The sequence below is a fragment of the Typopeltis vanoorti genome, chromosome 19, assembly GCF_054136105.1.
Source record: "Typopeltis vanoorti isolate ZY-2024b chromosome 19, IOZ_Tvanoo_1.0, whole genome shotgun sequence".
Taxonomy (NCBI): domain Eukaryota; kingdom Metazoa; phylum Arthropoda; class Arachnida; order Uropygi; family Thelyphonidae; genus Typopeltis; species Typopeltis vanoorti.
The window spans coordinates 67,024,517-67,037,123 of NC_143567.1; the positions used below are offsets into that span (position 1 = coordinate 67,024,517).

At 33.6% G+C, this 12,607-nt stretch overlaps 1 protein-coding gene across 3 annotated transcripts in view; it reads right to left on the reverse strand.

The window, feature by feature from the left end:
- The window catches only part of Eaf6 (chromatin modification-related protein EAF6/MEAF6), a 140,607-nt gene that overhangs the window by 52,274 nt on the left and 75,726 nt on the right, over positions 1-12,607 (reverse strand). The window lies entirely within an intron of this gene.

Sequence of the window (12,607 nt, forward strand, 5' to 3'; positions counted from 1 at the left end):
AATGCTTATCCTGTACTCAAGTTTACAAGTGGTTTAAGCAATTTCAAAGTGGTCGTGAAACGCTTGAGGATGACGAAAAGCTGGACTGTCCAAAAACTGAACTGAGCGAAGTTAACATCCAAAAAGTGCACGATTTCATCAAAGAAAACCCGAAATCGTCTGTGAGATTGATTGAAGATTCCAAAATCAACTGTGCACAACATTTTGACAGAGAGTTTGGGCCTTCGTAAATTGAATTTGGATTTGTTCCCCACAAGTTGCTTCAAAAAGCATACGGTGATGAATGCTTATCCTGTACTCAAGTTTACGAGTGATTTAAGCGATTTCAAAGTGGTCATGAAACGCTTGAGGACGACGAAAAGCTGGGCTGTCCAAAAACTGAACTGAGCAAAGTTAACATCCAAAAAGTGCACAATTTCATCAAAGAAAACCTGAAATCGTCTGTGAGATTGATTGAAGATGAATTGGGGATTCCAAAATCAACTGTGCACTACATTTTGACAAAGAGTTTGGGCCTTCATAAATTGAATTCGCGATTTGTTCCCCACAAATTGACCAACGACTAAAAAATGTATTGAATTGAACACTGCAAGGACCTCATTAAAACCACTCATAAGGAGTCAAACTTCCTTGAAACGATTGTTACTGGTGACAAAATGTGGTTTTTTAGTATGAGCCCGAAACAAAACACCGGAGACTATCAGAAGAAGAGCATCCAAAAAAAAAGTCGCTTGGAGAAGTCAAAAAGTAAAAAAAATGCTAATTTGTTTCTACGATTCCAAGGGCATTATCCACAAAGAATTCATTCTGCTTGGCCAAATGGTCAATGGTGAGTATTATCTCGAAGTTTTGAAGCGATTGATAGCGAGAATCCATCGCGTACAGCATGAATATCGTCATGCTGGTAGCTGGTCACTTTTGCACAATAATGCACCATCTCATCATTCGAACATTGTGAGACAGTTTTTGAGCAAAAACCAAGTTTGTGTGTTGGATCACTCGCTGTATTCGCCATTCAGCACCCTGTGAATTCTTTTTCTTCCCCTGATTTCATTTGCCGATGAAAGGAAAGTGATACGACACCATCGAAAACGTTCAAGCGGTAGTAACCACGACCCTCAACAGTATTCCAAAAACCGACATAAAAATTCGTTTAACGAATTAATTGACCATGTCAAACGCTGTATCAAAGCTGAAGGAGAGTATACTGATTGAAATAAATGATTTGAATAATTATAATTGGCCTGTATTTTATTTTCTATCAAAAGTTTGGTTTCTTTTTGGACAAAGGGTCCATAATACATGAAAAAGTTACATGATTACTAACTTCTGATCAACAGCTTCCTTCCAAATTAATATATTATCAGATCTTATATTTCTATCTTCTAAGGAACTTTTTATTGTATCAATCCACCTACATCTCGGTCTTCTTCTGGTCTTTTTCCTGCTAACCTGACAAAGAACACTTGTTTTACTAATCTTTCTTCTCCCGTTCTGTTTAAGTGACCATACTCTCTGAGATTAGCTTTGCTAACACATTACTAAATGCTAACAATGGCAAGTCCTTTCCTAATATCCTCATTTTAAATATAATATTGCCATTGATGCAGTCTATTCACTCCACTAATCTTTCTCAGAATTCTCACATCTGTGGCCTCCAGTCTTTGATCAAGTGTTTCATTTCTAACCCAGCTCTCAGATTCATAAGTTAAAATTGGTTTAAATATTGTCTTGTATACAGCTAATTTAATGTTTTAACTAATTCTTTCTTACCCCATATAAATTTATTCAGATGACTTCCTACCATGCTAGCTTTACCAATTCTGTTGTACATTTCCATATTTAATTTGCTATTTTCACGAAAAATTGTGCCAAAATAGCTGAAATGTTTTACTGTTGTATAGTTTCACCATTCAGGATATAGTTGTGGTTTTCGATGTTTGTGCCTATTTTTATTGTGTGATCCATACAGATAATAAATAACAGTGGAGATAATGTGCACCTCTATCAACATACCTGATTTAACATCAAACCATTTTCCTGTACCTTCTTCAATTCTATAACTATTGAGTTACTGCTTAAATAGAGATATATTGCTTGATATAATGTCCCATACTTTGAATAGTCATAGGCACCTTGTCATATGCCTTTTTCAGATCTACAAAACTTAAATACAAATCCTTGTTATATTCCCAAGATTTCTCTTAAAGAAAATTTGATCCTGACAACTTCTACTTGGTCTGAATCCAGTGTGTTCTTCATCAAGCTTTCCTTCCACAATTTTTTCTTAGCCATTACTAAGTATACTTGCATAAATCTTACCAGGAACACTCAGTAGGCAAATACCTCTAATTCTCACGTAGATGGGTATTATGAAAGCCCTACTGTAATCAACTAGAATTCACTCCTTTGACCAGGCCTTCTAAAATTATACAGTAGACACTGTAAAGCTTTTATATCTTCATATTTCTGGTTGAATCTCATCTCCAGCTGCCTTTCCACATTCAAGTTTTTGAGTGTTTTTTCTACTTCAAGTATGAATATGTATTCCTGACTGCATTCCTGTTGGGAGTTTTCTACTACTGTGCTGCCACTACTTATTTCATTTAGTAATCTTTCAAAGTAATTACTTCATACATCAAGGATATCTTTATCTTCAATTTTCATGATACCTTTATTATCTCTGATTCCTTTTACAGTACTCTTTCCTCCATTTCTAAGCTTTTTTAATAGATAGCTTCCAGAATATTTTGCTATCTTCCTGATATTTATTTTCCATGTTCTTACCAAAGTCTTCCATGACATTTGTTTAGCTAGTTTTACAGTGCTTCTCTTTCTTACATTTTTCTCTATATTCTCTAAGATGAGAGAAATAAGTTCCTGGCAATAAGTCATGCTGACTTATTGCCAGGAACTTTTGATATACTTTCTTACTTTCATCGACTGCTTCTTTAACTTCCTGAGTCCACCATGGAGTTCTGATTTTTCTCTCCTTGGAGACAACCTCATCACATTCCTCACTGGCTGAATCAATATTTTCTTCATGGGTTGCCACTGAGTCTCTGAGGTTTGGTTCTTGTTTTCAAACTCTCATTTTTTTCTTGAATGATGTTTCTGTATTTTAGTCTACAGTTCACCTCTAAAAGTTGCTCAATTTTGATTCATTTTAAAACTTTCTTACACACTGTTCTTTTCGATATGAAATTCAATTTTATCCTGCTCAAAACTAAATAGCGATCACTTCCTATTTCAAATCCTTTGTACACTGTAGTGTCCAAAGTGGGAAAATATCGCTATCAACTATAACATACTCAATGAGACTTTATTTCTAGCATCTTCTCTCCATGTGAATTTGCATACATTTTTATGTTGGAACATGATATTAGTAATAACTAGTCCATGTCCTGAACAGAAATCCAGCAGGCACTTACCATGATTATTAGCTTTGCTCTTTCCTACAAATTTTCCCAAAGCATTTCTATGTCTGATAATTATTTCCTACTTCACTGTTTAGCTCTTCAACAAGGACCAACTTTTCCTTTTTCATTGTGTTAGCTGCATTCTGTAATGCCTCAAAAAATTCCTCCATTTCTTTCTTAGTAGAACCTTTTGTGGGACCAGAGGCACAAATAAGTTTGATATTGTGATATCAAGTAGAGTGATGTGGCCAAATTCTGATATTTGGCCACATCACTCTACTTGATATTGCCCACCATTCAAGAAGATTATCCTTGTATTTAGTGTTGAATACTATAGCTACTCCTTTTCTCTCATTGTTATTGCCTGAATATAACATTTTGTATATTAAGTTCTGTTAACATATAAAATTTAAACAGACCTTTTTGATAGTAAAATAACAACAGACTGTTATTCAGTTTAAGCATCATGTCAAGCAAGTAAACATCGCCCATCATACTCTTGTAAATGCCTTATAAGAGAACCACAAGTAGCTGATGCTATGGCCATAGTATTTTTTGCTTTATTCTGTTGGCAAATGAATTGTTTATAATGCTTTGCCATTTTGTTGACACAGTCTACAAAAACAAAGGTCTTATTCTCAACTATTTGTCCTGAACAATGATGCTCGTGCATGATATTGGATATATGAAGCTTACTGTGCTATTTTAGTCATGTACTTAATGTTCTTACTTTTGTATGCTTGTAGTTTTGCTACTTTATTTGGCATCTTTTTGGTGTTTTTTTTTTAATTCCTGTCCCTGAAGAAATCTGATGCCTTTTTGGTATTTTTTTTTTTAAATTCTTATCCCTGAAGAAATTACAGTATAGAAACTAGTTAATAAAAATACCATATGTTAATAAAATTGATAGCTTGGTTAACCAAGTGGTTAGTGTATTTACTCTCAACCAACAGGGTAGAGGAGGAGGGGAAATCAGATCCTGCCACAGATAGATATTTGTGACTTTCTTTAGGTGGGAGATGAATTTCATTTCTGGAGTAAGACCACCATTCCACTAATAGGAGAGCTGAAGTGTTAGAAAAAGTTTCATGAACATACGGTAATCAAGAGTAGGGTTTCAGGTTTATATATATAAAAAAATTATATATATATATATATATATATATAAAAAAATTATATATATATATATATATAAAAAAATTATATATATATATATATATATATATAAAAAAATTATATATATATATATATATAAAAAAATTATATATATATATATATATAAAAAAATTATATATATATATATATATAAAAAAATTATATATATATATATGAATAAAATGAGTGGGAATGCTATGGAAAAGATATACTGGACATTTTTTTAAATTTTGTTTGAAGAATAATCTTAGAAGCAGCCTTTAGTAATGACAATTGTCATGAAGACAAATTTCTGACTTTTCAATTCACAGTATCATAAATAACTTATGTCTTAACAGAAAAGGCATCAGAAATTAATTTGTTCAAACCATTCTGAAATAAATAATTTTTGCAAAATCTGGCAAATAACGTATAATTTAAGTTATATGTATATTCAGTTTAAATTAGAAGTTAGGTAGCATTATAAAATATCAATTGGAATATCCCGTATTAAAAACCATTTCCCTATTTTCTTTAAGCTATTTCAAAATAGTAATATTAGGATTACATTGCATCAATTATAAGTTATGAAACAGAGAAACGCACATTCATTCAAGAAATCCTACAGACTTAAATTCACATCAGTTTGTGGTGTTGCCTCATCCTCTTCAATACAAACACAAAAAATGGATAAAATATCAATGCAGTAATAAAATAAACATTCTGAAGGATATCAAAGAAACTTTACACAAATTCTTCTCTTGTATGACATTTTAGAATGATTTTTATATTGTGAATGATTGATTCATAGCATATAACTAAATGTTAGTATATAAACACAGATGTCATATTTCAATGTAGAAAATTCATGCATTTCTAATTAGAATTCACTACTTTAAAAGTGCATCATGAAATAAATAAGACTTTTTTCCTATGTAAGAATAACTAAAAAAAAATAATAATAATCTTCTCTTTGAAAGGACCGAGTCTTTAAACCTTCATATGAACTCTTTAAAAAAAAAAAAAAATGTTGAGGAAGCAACCATTATGAAAGAGCATATTCCCAGCTTCATCTATAAATAGTAACTATACACAAATTCTACTCTTGTATGGCATTTTAGAATGATTTTTATATCGTGAATGATTGATTCATAGTATATAACTGAATGTGTTTTTATATTAAAAAAATATTTTAGAATATTTCCTTGGCATTCATTTTTAAATTTCAAAATTGCTTGTAGATTTCTGTTGCATTTCTCTTCAATGTTAGAAGTGCAAAATTATATTCTGTGATTGTAAAAGCATTGATTCTACATTTATGCGGCAAATTACATCTTAGGACTCGGGAAAGGACAGTGGTTCGAATTCACATATCAAATTGCTTTGTGTGCTTTATTTTAGGGAAGTATGACTAAAATATGCTTTTCTTTTATGAAAATTCTAGGAATAACAGACAGTCAAAAAAACTTAACAGAAGTAGGTTTCTTTAACCATGATTTATTTTTCTGTCATATGAAAAAATTAACCTCTTGTTCATCAAAATACAAGCTTAGCAGTTAGTTACATAAGAACATATTGTGGCTATATATATATATATATATATATATACACACACACACACATATATATATATATATATATGTAGAAAGTATTTTACCTTGGGTATAATAAATGTGTGTGTATATATATATATATATCAAATTAATAAAATTTAAAATATGGTTTTAATCACTTGTGAATTAAAATTTCTAATGAAAACATTTTTATATCATATACTAGGGTAATTAATTCATAACAATAACTGTAATGCTGTATGTAAAAAAAGTGCCACCATAGTTGGACATAATCTATGCAAGTGTTAAGCTTGTTGCATTTGAAAGCAGCTTCCAGTTGGGACTACTGTTGTAAATAACAGTTGTAAATAAAAGGACAAGAGCAAAATAATGGGAAGAATCAACTAGCTGCTGAAATCAGCACAAAAACAACTAGGATCTTGATGTGAATGGCTATCATGGAATACCTCATATTGGTATACCTGTATGAGCTATCTAAGGTACCCTCAAGAGTTGGGTATGGTTTATTTCAAAGTAACATCTTATGCTATACATTTTTTTGCATCACTATACTGTGCGACCACAGATGCGAGACCCCCTCGACACTTCTACGCATGGCAGAAGGCGAATCCATTCCGATAATAAGGTAATCAATGGACTTTGTGGGATGAGTGTTTTTTATTATTATACGTTGGAAAATTAGCTTTTCTTTTATGAAAATTCTAGTTTTTAAAGTGGTAACTATTTTGCTTGTACAACAGTTGGAAAATTTTATGTATAAAGCACGTGATTTCGTGTGTTGTAACGAATTCATACATCGCCTTATTTCTTTCTCCCCTTCAACATGAATTGACTCTTCTTGGCACATTGCCAGCTGAGGTTCTTGTATCTGTGGTCAGACAGTACATTTTTTTGCATGTGAATGGCTATCATGGAATATACCTCATATGGGTATACCCATATGAGGTATACCCATCTAAGGTGCCCCTCAGAGTTGGGTATGGTCTATTTCAAAGTAACATCTTATTCTATACATACATTTTTTGCATCACTCCATCTCCTTCCAAGCATGTCTGATAAGCTGTTTTGAAACACCTTGCATGGGGCAGTTGCAACTGTATGACTCATGTTATCTGAAAGACAATTTCCATTACAATAATCTGTTCTCCTTGGTTTCCTTCTGTTCTATGCATAAGCAATATTTTTTTATTTTTTTTTTTTGTACTTCAGGTTTAAGTATTAAAAATGCTCAGAAATCACACAGGCAAGGTAAGGGTTAGTGATTTACAAGACCGATGGCCATCAGTACTTTCATTATTTTACTATATACAGGTGGATATTGTTCTGAAATGCATAAACTACTGTTTGTATCTAAAGATGAACTGTCTTTGTGTAATAATTAATAGCTAGTTTCCTTCCAAAGTACAAATCGTGAAGTTAAGAAAAACAATACAGTGGTGCCTCACAATTTGACGTCCTGCAATTCGACAGTTGAATTTCACGGGCCGGCACGTACACGTGCATGGAATTGTGTGATGTCATTTGTTATTTGTCATTTCCTGTTGAGCTGTGTTGGTGTTTGCTCTTGTTATTTGTGCTAATTTTCAATTTTGCATTTTTCAGAAAGCAAGAATTTTGTGTATCTGCAGTTATTTTTTTTTAGTGAAATTTAAGAATGGGTCTAAAGAGAAGTGAACAGAGCGATAATTCAGGAAAGAAGCACACTTGGTTGAGCATAGAGAAGAAGAAAGAATTGTAGATAAAGTGAAGAAAGGTAAAGCAATTACAGATGTAGCTCAAGAGTATGGCGTTCCTAGGCAATGAAGCTGCTGGTGCAATGAAGATTTCTGACAAGAATAGATCTTCAATCAATGAAGGGATGGAAAAGCTGCTTGTCACCTGGATTAGAGAACAACATATGAAGGGAGATCCAGTAACTCAGGCAATGGGGAGGCTAGGTTAATTTTTGAAGAAATGCAGAAGAAAACTCCAGGATGTACCTCAGATCAAACTGAGGAATTCAAAGTAAGTTGAGGTTGGTTTCACAGATTCCAAGGTAGAACAGGCATCCATAGTATTCTCAGACAGAAGGAAGCTGTTAGTGCAGATAAAGAGGCTGCAAAAAAAGGTTATGAAACAATTTGAAGATTTAATCAGGAATGAAGGCTACCTGCTACAGCAAATTTTTAATAGGGATGAAACTGGGTTATTTTGGAAGTGCTTGCCAAATCGAACTTACATCACGCAAGAATAAGCGAAGCTCCCGGGACATAAGCCTATGAAAGACAGGCTTACTTTGTTATTGGCAGCAAATGCAAGTGGAGACTTTAAACTAAAACCACTTCTGGTCTACCGCTCAGAAAATCCTCGGTGCTTTGGGAAGAAAACCATTAAGTCCAAACTGCCAGTGATGTGGAAATCCAATGCAAAAGCCTGGGTAGACTAGCAAGTTTTCAAAGATTGCATTTTTGAAGTGTTTGCCCACTTCAAAAATGAAGTTGAAGAAGTTCCTCACTGACAACAATTTGCCTTTGAAAACACTGCCGATCCTTGACAATGCTAGTGCCCACTCTCAAGACTTAGAGGACATTCTTGAAATTGACTTTATCAAAGCCCAGTTCTTGCCTCCAAACACGACGTCACTGATCCAACCCATGGATCAAGAAGTGATTATGTGTTTTAAAAAACTTTACACCAAGGTTTTGTTCTCACGACTTTGACGTGACTCACTCTTCTGACAAGACACTGAAGGACTTCTGAAAGACCGAGTTCAACATTCGCCAAGCCATTTCTGTTATTAAAACTGCCTGAGATGGAGTGAAACAGAGAACCCTTCATGCATCATCGAAGAAACTCGTTCCTAATTTTTCTCAGGATGACAACAGTGCAGACTAAGCAGCTGCAACCATGCGAGACATCATTTCGATGGCAGAGAATCTCGACATAGAAGAGGTTGATGAGGCTCATGTAGAAGAGCTTGTGGAGGATCACGATGATGAACTAACCGTGGAAGAACTCAGAGCACTTAGCAAACAAAGGAGAGAGAGAGAGAAAGAGGAATTTCACCTGAAGAAGAGGATGGCAGGGAAAAAAGGACCGATGCTAACAGCTGCCATTAAAGAAGTTTTATTCCATTGGGAGAAGGTGCGTTTGGAATGGCTCCTCAACACTGCTGATGTGAGTAAAATGACAGACTTGTTCAACAAAACCATCATGCATCACTTCAAAACCATCTTGAAAAAGAGGGAGAGACGGTCCACCCTTGATCAATTCCTCACCTGTTTAAGCAAAGAGGAGATGAGAAGAGGTAGAACAGGATAAAGAAGACTCCCTTCCAACATCTAAAGCACAATAGATTGTATGTATTGTGTATACAATAGTGTATTTTGTAATTTAGTGTGTTATACAATAGTAAAATACGTAAAGTAAAGTAAATAATATGGGGATGGGGGTCTGACAATGAATTAATCTATTTTCCATAGACTTATATGGGAAATATTATCCTGCAATTCGACATTAGTTCGGCGATGGATTAGTGTCGATTGCAAGGCACCACTGTATCAGCATCACTTTTTCCAAAAACAAAGGCATCATGCAAAATTTCTTCAGTAGTTTTTGGTGTTTAAAATTCTCGAAAGGCTTCTGTTTCAATTTGTTCTGAGCCATAGCATCTAATCCAAGATTCATAACAAGTGATCATGAATAATAAAAATTAGTTTTGTTCAACAAGAGTTCAAGTTTAACCAGCACACTTTCACACACATTTGTTTTTGTTTCTTGCTGAAATCACGCAAACTCTAGTTTGCACGCACGCGCGCACACACACACGCACACACACAATATTTACTCCAGTTGCACACCAATATGATGAACCACCATTTCCATTAATTCCAATGAGACAATTCCCATTATAATAGTTTATCTCCCTTGAATAATCAATCAGCTTTCTCACTAATCAGATATGTAACAACCTTGGAGAATCATAATTATCATATTTATTCCTGCCTTTAAAATGCTTTTACTACTAGAATAATGTTGTTCTGCTCATTGCTCTTAGTTTACAAGCATTCTATAGCATATCAAACTTCCTTTGCTAAGATATAAACAAAATTCAATAACAAATCTTTTCTTAAAATTAACAACACATCATTCCCTGCCACTAGTGAAAATTAGGAATGGTTAAAAGACCACATATCTGCATGATATGGAACATAATGACTATTGCACCACAGACTCAACGATTGAGAAGTCACGAGGTCTATTATCAGTCAATGCCTTTAGAGCTGAACAATGTCTAGTCCCATTATATTTCAAATATCCCTCAAGCATTGTAAAGATCAAACTGTTTGTGAAATGAAAGTGAGTTTACGTGTGAAAAAATATTATTCTCCAATAGGATGTATATTGCAGAAGATAGTTTGTCACTGAAACAGATGAACTGACACTAGATAGCAAAGAACATTGTACACAAAGTGCAAAATAAAAAGTTAGCGCAAAGTGCAGAATGCACATGAAGATGAGTTAACATCATATACTATCTCATTTATATACTATCTGGAAAAACAAATCTGATTTAGAATATCTGGTACTAAATCTTTTGCATAAAACTAACAGCAAACAAACAGACTGAAGAGAAACAAAGTAGTGGCAAGATTTGAATAACGTAAACACAATAAATGAACAGTTATTGTATCTTGATGGATAGATTTTAGATACCGTATATTTTCAAACCCTTACAGAATATAATGATAATGATTCCGATTGCAGAGCAATTGAAGAGTAAGAGGATTCTGTCAGTTTTTACTGCTCAGGCTAGCATCAGTTCCTGCATGCTTACTTAGAGCCCCCCCCCCCCCCAAGTAAGAGTACTACGAGCAAACTCAAGAGTAGTCTTGAATGAAGCAGCCACATCAAAGTCGTTTATAAAGAGGAATAATAAAACCTTCCTATCTGCATTTATCAATATGTTGTTCACTAAAATATTCCTCTTTAGTGTCTGCCAATCACCCCTTTATCTTAGCATTTGCTTCAACTTTTCCATGTAGTATTCTGTCAAATGTCTTTGCAAAGTCCCAACTATCATGGTTTAGTTATTTCTTTTATCACAATGATGTCGCAATTATAAAAAAATAAATTACTAAGGCAGGACCTATCTTTCACAAAGCAGTACTGAACCCTATAGAGTAGTGGTTCCGAACAGTTTTCCATTTGTGTATCCCTTTTAAACCCATTTCTATAAATTGTACCCCTTGTTTTCAAAAAACTGACATTTATTGTTCCATAACTAAACGTTTTGCATTTTGTTTACTTTACTTGTTTTTCCACCATTGCTGATTATTTTTCGTGTATCCCTGAACGGCCCAGCACATACCCCCCCCCCTGGGGATACATGTACCACGGGTTGGGAACTGATGCTATAGAGTATTGTATCTCTATTCATCCATTCCTGAATTCTTAACCACCACCACTACCTCAAGATACTAAATGGTCTGTAATTTGCTACTTCTGTCTTGGATCTTTTATGTAATGGAACTATATTGCCTTCTTTCACTTCTTTGGAATGTTGTCTGAACTGCCTTTTAAGATAATAATTTCTCACATCTCTAGCATGAATAACCCATCATTGTAATTCAAGTTAGAGCAACGTAATAGAACTCTCCTTTAAAAAAAAAATATTCATTCACATATGAATTTCACAATGTGTAAGCATTTCTGCAACAGTACTTTCCAAACTGGTTTAATGATATTTTCTATAATTCTCTGTAATTTCCAGAATTTCTTCCTGTAGAGAAAAAATCAATGTTATTTATTAGGAAAGAAAATAAGATGATCAGGCTTATGTAAAAAAAAAACATCAACTGAAGTTAAATAGTTGATATCACTGATGTATAATTTTTCACAAACATTATGCTGACTTTATACATCTGAATTAGGACTTCCATAACCTTTCAAATGCAACAGGTCTCGACACTGTGATACTATATTTCCGCCTTCAGTCATGTTTTTTCAAGAGTGTGACAATTTTATGGAACACCTTATAATCTGCAACTAAGATTATAGTTGTAAAACTATAATCTTAATCGAAAAATGAGATCTTGCATTAATACCATGCAATATTTTGTAAAAAGCTTGTTTACACATAAATTATTAACTGCTCATCTATTGAACATTTTCATTTTTAAAAATGTTCAATAGATGAGTAGTTGCTCTATATATAAGAAATATAGAAACTAATAAATACTTCCTATATTTCTTCAACGTCACATTGCCATCTTCATGGGAACATACAAATATGACACGTGCACGCAGGCACTACATAAAGCAAAGCGATTTTTTTTTGTAGTGCCTGCATGCACATGTCATATTTGTATGTTCCCATGAAGATGGCAATGTGACCTTGTCGAAATATAGGAAAAATTTATTAAAGTTTCTTTTAATTAACATTCCAGTATACGTTGTAATTCCTTAAATAATTTAATAGTCATGTGTTGCTAACGTGTA